Source organism: Anopheles nili, chromosome 2, assembly GCF_943737925.1.
Source record: "Anopheles nili chromosome 2, idAnoNiliSN_F5_01, whole genome shotgun sequence".
Lineage (NCBI taxonomy): Eukaryota > Metazoa > Arthropoda > Insecta > Diptera > Culicidae > Anopheles > Anopheles nili.
Genome location: NC_071291.1, coordinates 39,164,691 through 39,177,192, shown reverse-complemented (window position 1 = coordinate 39,177,192; position 12,502 = coordinate 39,164,691).

The following is a 12,502-nucleotide window of genomic DNA, read 5'->3' as shown; positions in this document are numbered from 1 at the left end:
TCGAAAGGCCCAAACGGAAACAGCGCTGAATTATTCACGGCGTTGTTCCCTCCTGTTCCACTTGCTATTTAACCGATATTTTCTTTTCTTCTTCACTCTTTTTTATTTGCTTCTGTTGTTGCGGCGAGAACTGATACCGAGAAGGCGTGCTGCGGGATTCCTTCCAATGAAAGAGAGAGAGAGAGAGAGAGCGAAAAAAAAAACACAACCGTTCAAGGGACAGCTTCCGGTAGTCGGTAAGGACGAACCCGGCGAGTTCGGGTGCGAGGGTCCTTGTTACCACCACCGAGCCTTCGGATGGAGTAGTTTTTATGCGCAACCTTTTTGTCTGCTCCCTCAATCCCTCCCCGCCCTTAGATGAGTCACCCGTTCGCCCACCCCCACGCTCCGAGTGGTACGAAATTGCGATTGCGTTTGGCCGCGCTCGCTGGCCGTGCATCTTTTACGAGAAGAAAACCGGGGCAGTAGGAATTCCTTTTCGCCACAATTTCCCTAGACCGGGGGGTTCGATGGAATAAAACGCCAGCACGATGGCTCATCGCAGAGTGGGGGAGGAATCTTTTATTTAGGTATTCCTTGACGGGGCCCTTTTTTTGCCGTTATGTGTGTGCTTGTCCTGGTTGTTGTTGGGGTGGCTTGCATCCGAACCACCGGCACCATTTCGTCGCCCCCATCGATGGAGACGCCCAGTCGTCCAGCTGCCCGCCGGTCGGTTGGGGATATGTTCGGTGAGCACGCAAAATTTTGAAAAAAAAACACGTGTAACATTGAAAATTCACCTCAGCCATGTCCGCGGGGACTGGCATGGTCTCAGCGAAGGAAGCGTTGGGAAAGAAAGGGTGGAAAAATGGTACCACCATCGAGCGATAAACAAAAGCGAAAGCGCCGAACAGAACAGAACGATGTACAAACACACACACACGCTCGAGAGGGCGAAATAATGCCACGATTTGATTCCGTCCGGGAAAGCATGTGACTTACCTTTTACTCTTTTTTTTTGTTCGTCATCTTTTTGTTCTACGCCATTTGGCAGCACCCGGCACACCGGCACACGATGGTTATCGCTCGGAAGCGAACGGCGACTTATCGTGGGGACTGCTGGTTTTTCGCCCCACACTCCCGCAAACCCCTATTCCACCCCACCGCGTGGGTGGGGAAAGCGAACAAATGTTGACAATGCGCTTCCCGCTGGGCTGCGCGAATTGAATGGGAAGGTGGGCGATAGCAAGGCTCCTCCTTCGATCGAGTTGACGTCCCGGGGACGACGACATATCGTACCGAGCGCGGCGTCGATTTCATTTCATTTTACGTTCTATTATTTATGAACCTGCCGCACGCTGACAATATCATCGCAATAACACAATGCGTGCCCGGGTGAGCCGCCAGGACGAATGAGGAGCGGTTGATAAAGGGGAGCGAAAACCGACGTAAGACGTTGATGAGCCGTACCATTGGCAGCGTGTTTTCTTATTTGCCGCAGCATGGCACGCTTCGGCTCGATCCAAGTGTGCGGGGATTCGCATCCCAATCAAGCGCCCGTGAGCGATGCGAGATTTTCCAACCAAAACGACGGCAACGGACGAGAGAAGCTTTGTTGTGTGGTGCGCCCGTCTGTGTGTGTGTGTGTGTGTGTTTGTGTGTGGGGGGTGTTTGTGTACCACCCACCCGAGATGCGAGTCCCGGTGCCCATCTCGAGAACCTGTTGATGGAAGGAAGTAATTGTGCGTCGAAGAACGCAAACGGAACCGGTGAAAAAAAAAATACAAAACAAAAACCTACAAAACGTAACGAGGGAGCGAGGAAACAATAAAACAAAAACACTTGGACGAGACGGAACACAGAGATGAGTGAGGAGCCGGAAAGGACAATAAAAGCGAAAACCAGAGTGGGGATTGGGGTGGAGCAACAAAAAAAAGCACAACAACAACAGCCACCCAGAAGGTGGATGAAGAAATCAACAGCATCGCAACTGGATTGCAATTGCGATGTACCGCCAGTGAAGAAACGGTAGCCGCATTCGCTGCCGGGTCCTTTCGGTTGGGCATCGGTCGTTTCATCTCGATGGGGGCTCGAGTTTTGGGGGTTTGGGAATGCTGCGCTTAATGTAATTATGTCAGGTAGTAAACGTGAAGGCAAGCGAAGATGCGATGCCGGACGTGGATGGATACTTTCTTGGGTGCGCACCGGAAATTATGTGAGCTATTTTTACGTGTGGCGGTTCGCCGTTTCGGATTTTCTTTTTACGGGCCGCCATAATAGGCGACAGGAGTACGAACTGAGCGCCGGTGTTCGTGAAAACTGTGGTGACATTGGCGGCGAGCTGCGAGGAAGGCTGGGAATTTGGGGCGTATTTGATGGAAGCCATTCCAGGGAGGCAGCTCTCCAGGAGTGGCTTTTCACTTCGACTCTAAAACAGACACTGCCGAGCCATCCCCCAAGGGGAGAAAAGTTGTACCATTACGCTCGGCGCGTAAATACTTTGGAGCGGCGTGTTTCGGTGAAGCATACCTTTAGGCGCTTTCGTGAATTTGATTGCATGTTTATGACGAGCTTCTAATGTATCGAGGCGAAATGTGGCATGTTAAAGCACGAATTCAATAAATCAAGGAATATTAAATTTCACGCGAATGGAATTGTTCTCGAAATGCATGGAAAGATGGCCGCTGATTGTATTTCTGCGAGCTTGGGGAGTCTTTTCGATACAACATCCAAGCACAATCCGTGTATTTCTAAGAGATTGCCAACCAAACAAACAAAGATTTCGCCTGATGGCGAGGGCAGATTTAAGACTTAGCTAAACCCCTTTCCCAGTACACCCGTTCTTATTGATTTTGAGGGCTGGTTAGCGTAATTTGCAACGCTGATCGTGCGGTGGCCATTATTTTTATTGCGGCTTTGGTGAGGCAACGTTTGCATCTTTTCCGGAAGCAAAATTTTCTACGAAAGCGCGTAGACCTAGTCGTCCTTTTCCGGATGAGTATTGTCGCGACGATGTTTGTTGCTTCCGTTAATCCGCTTCCAACCGAATCGGTGTCGGGTGTGGGACGGAAGATTCTCGAATCTGCATAACGAGAAATTGTTATTCTTCTTGGGAGCGTGTGTGCAGCAAAATCCGGCAGCCGGAAGCCACTGTTGAGGATATGATTTTCTTCATCATCCACTGCAATCGGCTGTGTTATTTCCACCAATCCTTGACAGAGCAAGCCTTCGCGAGCATAAAGTGGCAATTTAATATTGATTCCGTTCGCCCGATGCACATTCGTTCGATTCCCGGCAACAGCGAACGTGGTGCGCAATGTTCGCATCCGTGCGACTGGCGTACCATTTTCCACATCCGCCTCGGTGTCGGATGCGTTGGTTCGAGGCCGCCACGACGACGTTCGCAAGGCTCGAGACGTACAATCACAATCGGTTTCATCGTCAGTCGGTCGTTCGTTCGCTTCGCTTCGCTTAGCTGCATCACACAAATTGCGAGAGACACGGCCCGGGTCTCGAGGGCTGATGGGCATAAATTATTGATGACAATTTCCGTGCGATGCGTGTGTATTTTAATTTAATATTTTCCCCTTCGCCAGCCGGTGGCGGCGAAAGAAGAAAATTGTCTGCTAAATATTTCATTACGCCCATCCGCTTCGGTGGGGCCGATTTCGAAGCCACCACACGCCGACGAGCTTCGACGAGCTCGGGCACCGACACGACAATGATGCTGATGCTGAGATGATGAGCATGATGCGGCGATGATGCCGATGGTGATGAAGTTGACGATGAGCGGGGGCTCTTGCGAGAAGATCGCCGAGTCGTACACTGGGTGAGCACACGTGGCCCAAAGGCCCGAGATTGCAGAACCCGGGACAATCTTCGCCCCCGGTTCACCTTCACGATCGATTGCTGCAGTGGGATTTGAGTGGTTTTGGGTGACAGAATATTTAACGGTAAAGGCGAGTGTCGGCGTGAACGACGTTCGCTGCTCTCGGGGTAGCGTTTTTCCCGCGAGCTGTTCGAACCTCTCCCCAGGGGGAGGTTTTTACGATCTTTTGAATATTTAACGCGAAAGCCGGCGACGAGAATCGTACAGCGCGGTTCAGGATCGCGACCGGACCGGTCGTCAGGTTGGGTGCTTGCGTTCTCTTCGTCCTTCGACGAGCCTGAGCTTCTGTACTCCTGGCGTTCTCGGTGGGTGTGCTTTTGAAAGGATTTTGCGATGAATGATGAAAGGGATTAAAGCAATAAACTAAAACACAAAGAGTTTGAGCGATCGTGATTGAGCGAGCACAAAACCGCTCGGCATAAACTATCAGGCCTGGGTTGGGTGGCTCGTCGGCTGAGGCTGAGCTATCCGGGGGGGTTTATTGATAAAATATTTAGAGCGTTTACAGCGAAATGAATTCGACGTGTTGCTCTGTGGGAACGTAATTTTCCTCGCGCACCGGTTATGGAATATTTATCCGATGGGGTTTTTTTTCTTCTTTATGCATGGTGTTTGAGAGTGAATGTACTCGGTATTTTGCAGGTGGCTTTTTATATCATTTCAAATCGGTTGAAGCTTTGAACGGTTGATCAACCTGAAAACAGCGGGAAGGGCCTCTAGGTTGTTTTTTTTACACCTACACTTGCGTTTGCATTTGGATAACAAATATTTAGCCCATGAAACTTTCGCATCGTTGGATGTTTGCGAAAAAAAGCTTTTGTAGCATGCCTGCTAAATACCCGACTTTAATGAAGGCAGTTACGCTACTGAAGCACATTCAACCAGAACCATTTCGCAAAAAAACCGTTTCTCACACTTAAGTAAAGATTGCAAAATAAGTGATCAATGCAGTAATGTAAAGTGGCAAACTAACCAACTCAAGAAAAAGCAATGTATCCGCAAACCCCACGTTGGGCACCTAGATAAATAGCCAAATAAGCATTTCCTCAAGCAAATCAAAATGGGGTCATTTCCGCTCGCAAACCAAAACATTCATTACTATTATGACACAAAAATTACCATGTTTATAAACCAGCTAGATATATCAAAACAACATTTGAGTATAAATAAAGAGACTCCTAGCAAAAAGGGTCCTAGCAAAAAGATTTCCAATGATCGCCTGGGCGATCAAAACCTTCTGCCATAAGTAATGTGTCCGATCGAGTGACCGAACCACGCCGCGACTGTTTAGCAAAGAGCAAAAACCTTTTATATTACACTTTCGATAAGATTTATCATCTCGATACAATTGAATTTAGGCTACGAAACAAACAAGTATGATCTGAAATCTGATTTGAGTTTGCATCGCGAGCCCGTATCGGTGCTCCATCACCCGTTTTCATCACACCGCACATTTGCCTTACAAAAATGGGAAGCTTTGCTGTGTTTTATTTTTTGTGGCGTTGCCGACTCGGCTGACTCGTTCATTTCCGGCCGACATTGCGGACAATTTTGCAATTGCACCAATCGGAGGAAATCACGAGACAATCGAATTACAATTCGGCTCGAGGTTCTTGTATTTTTTTGTTGCTGTTGCTTCTCTTCGCTCTCGGCCGTCCTGTGCGCTCGTTGGTTGCAGCAGCGAGGAGTAAGATACGTTAAACTAAGCAAACAAAAAATATGCACCAGAAACAAACACCGTCAAAAGCTGGGGGGGAAAAAATCAAACTCAATCGAAGAACGTAAACTGCTGCCCGTGCGCAGAATTGAATTTCGATGATTTGCTGATGGCGGGTTCGAAATTTGCGTTCTTCTCCCCCAGCGAACCACAACTGGCTAGTTTTTTTTTTTGCCATGGGGCGAGCTCGAATCGAGGAAGTTGCAAAAAGGCGCAAAAACAAAAAATAACTGAAACCAGCGCAAAAAAAAGACACCAAAAGAAATTGACAATAATAGGCAAAATGAAAGCCACGGTCTCATTCCCGCACCAGTTTCGGTTTTGTGGAACTAAAATACGGCGCGGGAAATGAATTCCACGCCGGGAACGTTTCCATATCACGTCGCAGCGTCGCAGCTGGCGAAAGTTTGCTGGCCACGCTCGGAAAAACGGGTATGCAAAAGCAAAAGAAAAAAAGCTCTCTCCTCTCGCAACCGAGAGCGAGGGCAATTTGTGGGCATAATTTCGATAACCGTGATCAGCGGAAAAGTGTTTCTGGGTGGGTGGGTGGGAGATTTCGATCGATCTTATAATTTTTCGGATTCGAAAACTTTCAGCGCTGCGGAAACGTTTCTCTGTTACATCGTTTGCGTGCCTCGCACGGGTGACTTTTTCTGGTGCAAAACGGGGACCCACCGTAGGGAGTTTGCTCAAAAGTTGCAATAACAAAAAAAAGAAGAAGCGAGAACGGTATCTGCTCCGTCAAACGGCACCATCTTCATCATAACGGGCAGCTAATGATGATGCCACAAGGTGAAAAATCGATAGCTCGGAAAACGATCGCAGCTGCACCCGGAGTTGAAAGCTCACTCAACCCCGAAACATTCATCACTTTCACGTCGGGTCGGGTTGAAGGTGGGCGCGCTCTTTTTTTTCCTATTCTCGTCTTCGTCTTCGTTCCTTTGACTGAGGAAACGGCACACGACCCGGCACCTGGAACAAGTGGCGCCAAAGTTCGCATAATTTTACTCGCACATTAACTTTCCACATACAACTTCCGGCCATCCGTGACACGGTGTGGGCAGCCGGTTCCGGTGCCGTTCTCGTTCGGCTCGAAACCGACGTGGCTTGTATCCGGCGTGGTGCTGTAAGCCCGAAGCGCTTGGCCTTGAAGCTCCCAAAGGACGGAACCGGGTAGCCGGTTCCGCTCGTGGGGCGACGGCACGAGTTTGGCAAAAAAGTTTGCAAATCTCATCAATAATCAGGCGGCAGCTAATTTGCATATTCGATGTATCGGCAAAGTGAACCCCGCCCGAAGTCGATAGCGGCATCGGTGGAATCGGAGCAGAAACTTTTTAAACCAAGCAACCAAGAATGGGAAAAAGTCGAGAAACGCCATGAAGCCGGCCCACCCAAGCACCCGATCCGGGTGGGTATCGATGATCCTGGAGCACTTCCGTGGGTTGGGTCTGAGCCGATTGGCATGAATTATTAGCACGCCTGCCGAACGGTATCGGTATCGCGAGAAAACTATCTCACAGGGAGAGGCTTTGCTTTATTTTTTGCTGTGTTTGTATTTTGTTTTCCCAAGCGAAAGCTCAATATTTACGGAAACACTTAGCGATGCATCGTTCTCGGGCGGAATGTACTCCGAACGGGTCCATTTTGAATTCGTATTTAGCCGCCTTGGCCGATGGAAAATGCATGTGGCAAAATGGAAAAGCTATTCCGGAAAAATTCCACCGAAAAACGTCAGACTGAAAACGGTTTGTTTCAACTGTCGTACATTTCCATCGCAGTAGGCCGTCACCAAAACGGATTTCCACTCGCGTTGACAGATGCTTTTTAACACTAACCGGAAGTTTTGCCGAACGCTAATAAATTATTCTAAATATCACATTCGGAAGAGTCCGCTCGCAATTTCGAGTGGTGTTTTATTGATTTCGTAAATAACGTTCCATTCCCTCCATTCAGCTGGCTTGTGGCTCGAACGAAAGAGTTCACCGGAAAGAGCACTTCACGCGCAGAGTGGCTAAACTTGTTACTCGCTACGGTTGCTGACAATCGTAATTCAAATGGCGCGATCGATAATTATTGCGATAAACGAACCATTGCTCGCTACACCAGCGGCCGTAGCTTTGGAATGCTGTGCGTATATGCGGCACGATACGTAGGGCTTTGCGTGCTTCCTAGCAGACCCGGCACGGATTGTGTGCGCTGGCCGCAAGCTGCTTGGAATAATGGATTTGCTTGGAACAATAAAACAAAATTAAAGAGGAAAACAAAAAAAAAACAGTCCCACTATCCAAACGTCGCATCGCTCACCACTCGCAGATAATATTCATCGCCCGGATGATCGAAGCGAAGCCAAACAATGACAGCATAATCATTTAAATCCGCGCACGAAGCCCACCCCACCCGAGTGCCCGGGGTGGTTTCAATTTAAGCCCTGCTTATCGCCACGTGCCCATAAACAATAGATAGCGAATCTCGGCAACAAAGAAAAGCTTCTGCTAATGGGGTGCGCTTCATCCGAGCGGTTGTCGGGCGAGAGTTCGGTCGGGCAGGAGCGTCGATTTGATGCCGTCCGATGATCAGAACTGCTTCTTGCTTTCCTTTCGTTAGCCGGGTTAGTGGGGGCTGCCATTTTAAGGGGCCATTTCCCGCCACCAGCTTCTGCCTGCTTCTGGGTCCATTCGTGGGTTCCCAACCCCAAAGTGGAGTATGGCCGTTTCGGCGCCATCTTCGCTTAAAGGCAACCGAGGCAGCCAGACGGCGCATTTCGAGCACTTTAACTCAATTTCCGGCCAGGACGCTCGGGCGCCATTTGCCGACGGTAACCCGTTCGTGCGGACCCGAGTGGGTTGGCGATGGATGAGTGGGAGAAAAGTTGGTTTTTCGCCTGTCTTATGACTTTGCGGATGGCGGACGAATTCAATTTGCAGCCCGAATTGCACTCGAGCATGGTCGAGCCTCGTGCGTTCTGGCGTTCGTGTTGCAGCACAAAACGGTTGTTTCCGCGGGCAAAATGGCGTCCCTCGTCCTGAATGAGCACGTCACGTGTTCACGCGTCTTATCGGCGCATCTGTCAAACGTGGGCCCGAGGCTTCACTCACGTTGGGTTGATTTCCGGAAGCCATCACAAGTGGGTGCTTGTGGGTTTTGCAATTTGTAGCCCGACCAAGGAAGGGGACTTTATGTGGGCGCCGAAAACCGGAGACCATAAACTGATTCCGTTCCAACGGGGAATCGGTTCGGGAGGCAAAAAAGGCGTCGCTTTCGTCGCAGGATTCTGAGCTTCAAGGCGTCGAAGTGAGCTGTTTGCTGTTGCGGAATGTGGCCAACGTTTTCGTTGGCGCTCAGTTTTAAAGCACCTTGTTCGATCTCTGTTATCTTTAGGCTAGGAAAAAGCGAATGGGCAGGCATGTACGCAAATGTACGTCTCGCAAAGCGCCAAAAAGACGCCTAGTTTTTTGTCCATCCGCTTGCGGGTGGGTGACTTCCAATCAAATACTGGGCCGGTTTCCGCAGAGGAAATGAAATCTCTCAAAAGCGTCACAAAACAGCGGAATATGATAACAAAATATGTCTCCGATTTGGCCCATGCGTGTGCGGTATGATTGTAAACGAAGGAAAAAATGTCCTGTAAAGAAGCATTCGGAAGAGGGTGAATTGAATAAAAAATCCCATACGTCAACGTTTTCTCTCCGGTACTATCACTCCGTAGTAAATGATGCGAATGTACTCTAATTACGCAAAAAAAAAGAACCCACCAAAAAGGCAACATGAGGTTGCTGGAGATAAAAAAGAAATGCGCTTCCTTCATACAGCAGACTCTGGGTCGACGTTCCGTTCGACGTTCGACGATCATAAATCTCCTTTTATCGCTGGTCCAGTTTGGTCTCAGCTTCACCATACCGGCGGGAATGTAAATTCTTGTCCCCGAACGGCGATGAGCACCGAAAAACCGAGTCAAAAGAAAAAAAACCAACATACTCGCGCTCGGCCATCATCCATCATCCGTGGTGATTCCAGCCGCGACGATTCCAATCAGCCAAAAAATGAAAAAAAAAACTGCTCACCATCCTAATGGCGCCATTCAGCGTTGATTTGCGAAACTGCACGTTGTAAAATTCGCTCTTCGTTCCGGGGACATCGCACCCGATACCAAGAAGAAGGTAATCGACATCCGTTGCCTGTCTGGCCGCCGTGCCTCACCGCCAGACATGCTCCCGTGGCATCCGTGAAAAAGAACACGTCGAGCGGAAGGACGCATGGCCGCGACGTCTGCGTACGTACTGTACGTGTCCTGGTAGTGGCGCGTACGATGGCGCACTAATCAACCACCGGAAGCGTTCCGTCGTCCGCGTTCGGCTGATGCAATAATCGCCCGGTGCCCGGAGGGTGATCAAACGGTGTCTGATTCAATCATAGTAGATTGCGCCTCGATTTCGACAGCGAGCGGCCCGATCCACGCCCATCGCTATTGGATTGCAAATTTAATCGTCACGCCTACTTTTTTGCGACCCTTCGCGGTACCCTTCAGGGCGGCGGAGAATATGTTGTTGCGCCAATTTCAGGGGTCGTTCGCGCCCTCTGGCCCGGTTGATTGCGTTCCGTGAGTGTGTTAGAAATCGAAGGACCATCGGTACCGGCGAGGATCAATCAAGGGCACACCAAGGGGGCCGCCAGCCCTTGGCGCTGTGCCTTTCGGCGTTAATGGTTATGCAAATTAGGCTTCTTTGAACGCGGCGTAACGAAAGATGCGAAGGATGCATTGCGTTAAAGGTGGCCGGCCCGCTTGTGGTTTATTGTCGGAATTTTCTGCGACGCACAAATGCCAGAAATGCAATATTCAGTCCGTCTTTAAATCACAAAGCCGCCGGCAAATGCTTGTTTAAAAGCGAGTCACGTTTTTTTTTCTTAAATTCCAGACGACAATATTATCATCAATTTGGTCCATCTGCTGGAGGGAGGATTTAATTAAAATTTCAAATAATTATGTGCGATGTTCTCATATGCTTCCTCGGCGCTTCAGCGACGCACTTGTTATTACGTTTTTTCATCAGCTATTAGACATAAATCTTCATGATATTAGCAGAAAGCAAAACAATGCGTGCATGTTTTAGAAACACTGTTTTAAAAATCCGCTCAATAACAATGAATGTTTCAACTCGTTACCATGTAAGCAAACGTCAACACTCCTTGCAGTAGGCTATGGAGGTGTAAGCGATTTTTTTACATACCTGGCAAATGCCATGTAATTATGCGCGTTTTGTTACATTGTCATCAATGTACTGGTACGCACTGTGTCAGTATGTAGCAAAATAGTTGATGTTAGAACAAAGACAATTCCTTGAACAGATAGAATGTTATCGAACATCCATATCTCGCCGCCAGCTGTGTTATGCGCTAATTTTATACTGAGAAAATATCCACCCTCTCTGTGATCGATCCGAATCCATTATCCAATCAATCACGCTCGAGTAATTCCTCTGGGAGGAGGTGCAAAAATATATATATGACACGATTGCGTCATGGTTCGTGCTAAAAATATGACGCAGCACCTACAGTTCGTCCTTTAATTAGGACCGGTCAGTTCGCCGAACGACATGGTCCACTGGGAAGCACCCTGCCAGGGTGCCTGTTCCGATCGGACGGGCGTAATGAAATGAAAATGCAATTGCACTGGGTTGTGGAATTACCGTCCATGGCGTAGGCACAGCAAGCTCTCGTTCTCGAGCGACAGAAAAAAGGGGGAAGCAAAGAAAAAAAAAGAAAGAGAGAAAACATAACCCAACCAACCCCAAGCGCCCACGGAAAGGATAACCGTGGACGGATGGATGGATGGTTAGTTTAAATTGTACGGTTCAATTAATTCGCAACATCCCGTAACGAATGCCGACCGAACCGGCCCAAATCCAGCCTGCAGGATTTAGGCCCCGGGCGAGAATCGGCTGGTTCGTTCCACCAACAGGTGGGCCACCAAACAGGAGGATGGATTGTCGTAAATAAAACGTGTCGGTTTTCACACTATTGCTTAATTGGCCCGGTGTACTTAGGCAGCCCCTTCGGTTGGTTGGTTTCGAATGGAACTGAGCGAAAATTTGAAAAAAAAAACAACAACGAAAACTCCAGCTAGCACCATTAGGCTGCATTCTAGGACGCACGTGCAGATTGTTCGAATTGTCGTAAATAAAACAACCCTGCCCACGTTCAGGTGGCGATATTTCTTCGGTAAAACAAAACCGCCCAGCCAAAGCGAACGAAGCCCAACGAGAAAAGCACCATTCCGGAAGAGTTGCGAGCGCACAAATATCCTCCCAATCCTTCGCGGGGAAGCTGCGAGCGCTAATTTAATCCCAGGTTAAAATTGCATTAGCCGCTATCTAAATTTGTTTACAGCTTTAGCTCGGCGGCAACCGCAATTTGGCAACCGCAACCGAAAGCGCACCGGGCCGCGTCGCGTCAGGAAAAGCGCATAATCTCCGGTTCAGTTCCGATTTTCCCCCCCGGTCGCTTGCCGGCGTTCGTTTGAGGTGAGTTTAAAAATGAAATCTCCGCGGATTATGCGGCTTTGTCGGTGGTCGGTGGCGTATTGGAAACCGACCCGATTTGTAAAGGTGGAGTTGCCGCAGCCGCACACAAGTCGCCACCGGCATGGGCCACCGGGCAGTTCGTTGTGGGCCGGCAGAACTTTCGCCGTTGCCTGTGGGTCCCTTACTTGCACCAGTTTGGGCCATCCCGGTGAGCGTTGGGCCGGTACCAAAACTTTCCACCGTGGGGGAACGGCTTTTGGCAAATTAATTACGGTCTGCCGAATCGCCGGGCCGCTTGGGTAGGAGAGTTTGGAAGTTTTATTAAAATTGCACGCGGCCTGCTCAAGACGGTCCTTGCATCGTGGGAAGTTTTCTGTTGAACGCCGAGCCGACTTTGGT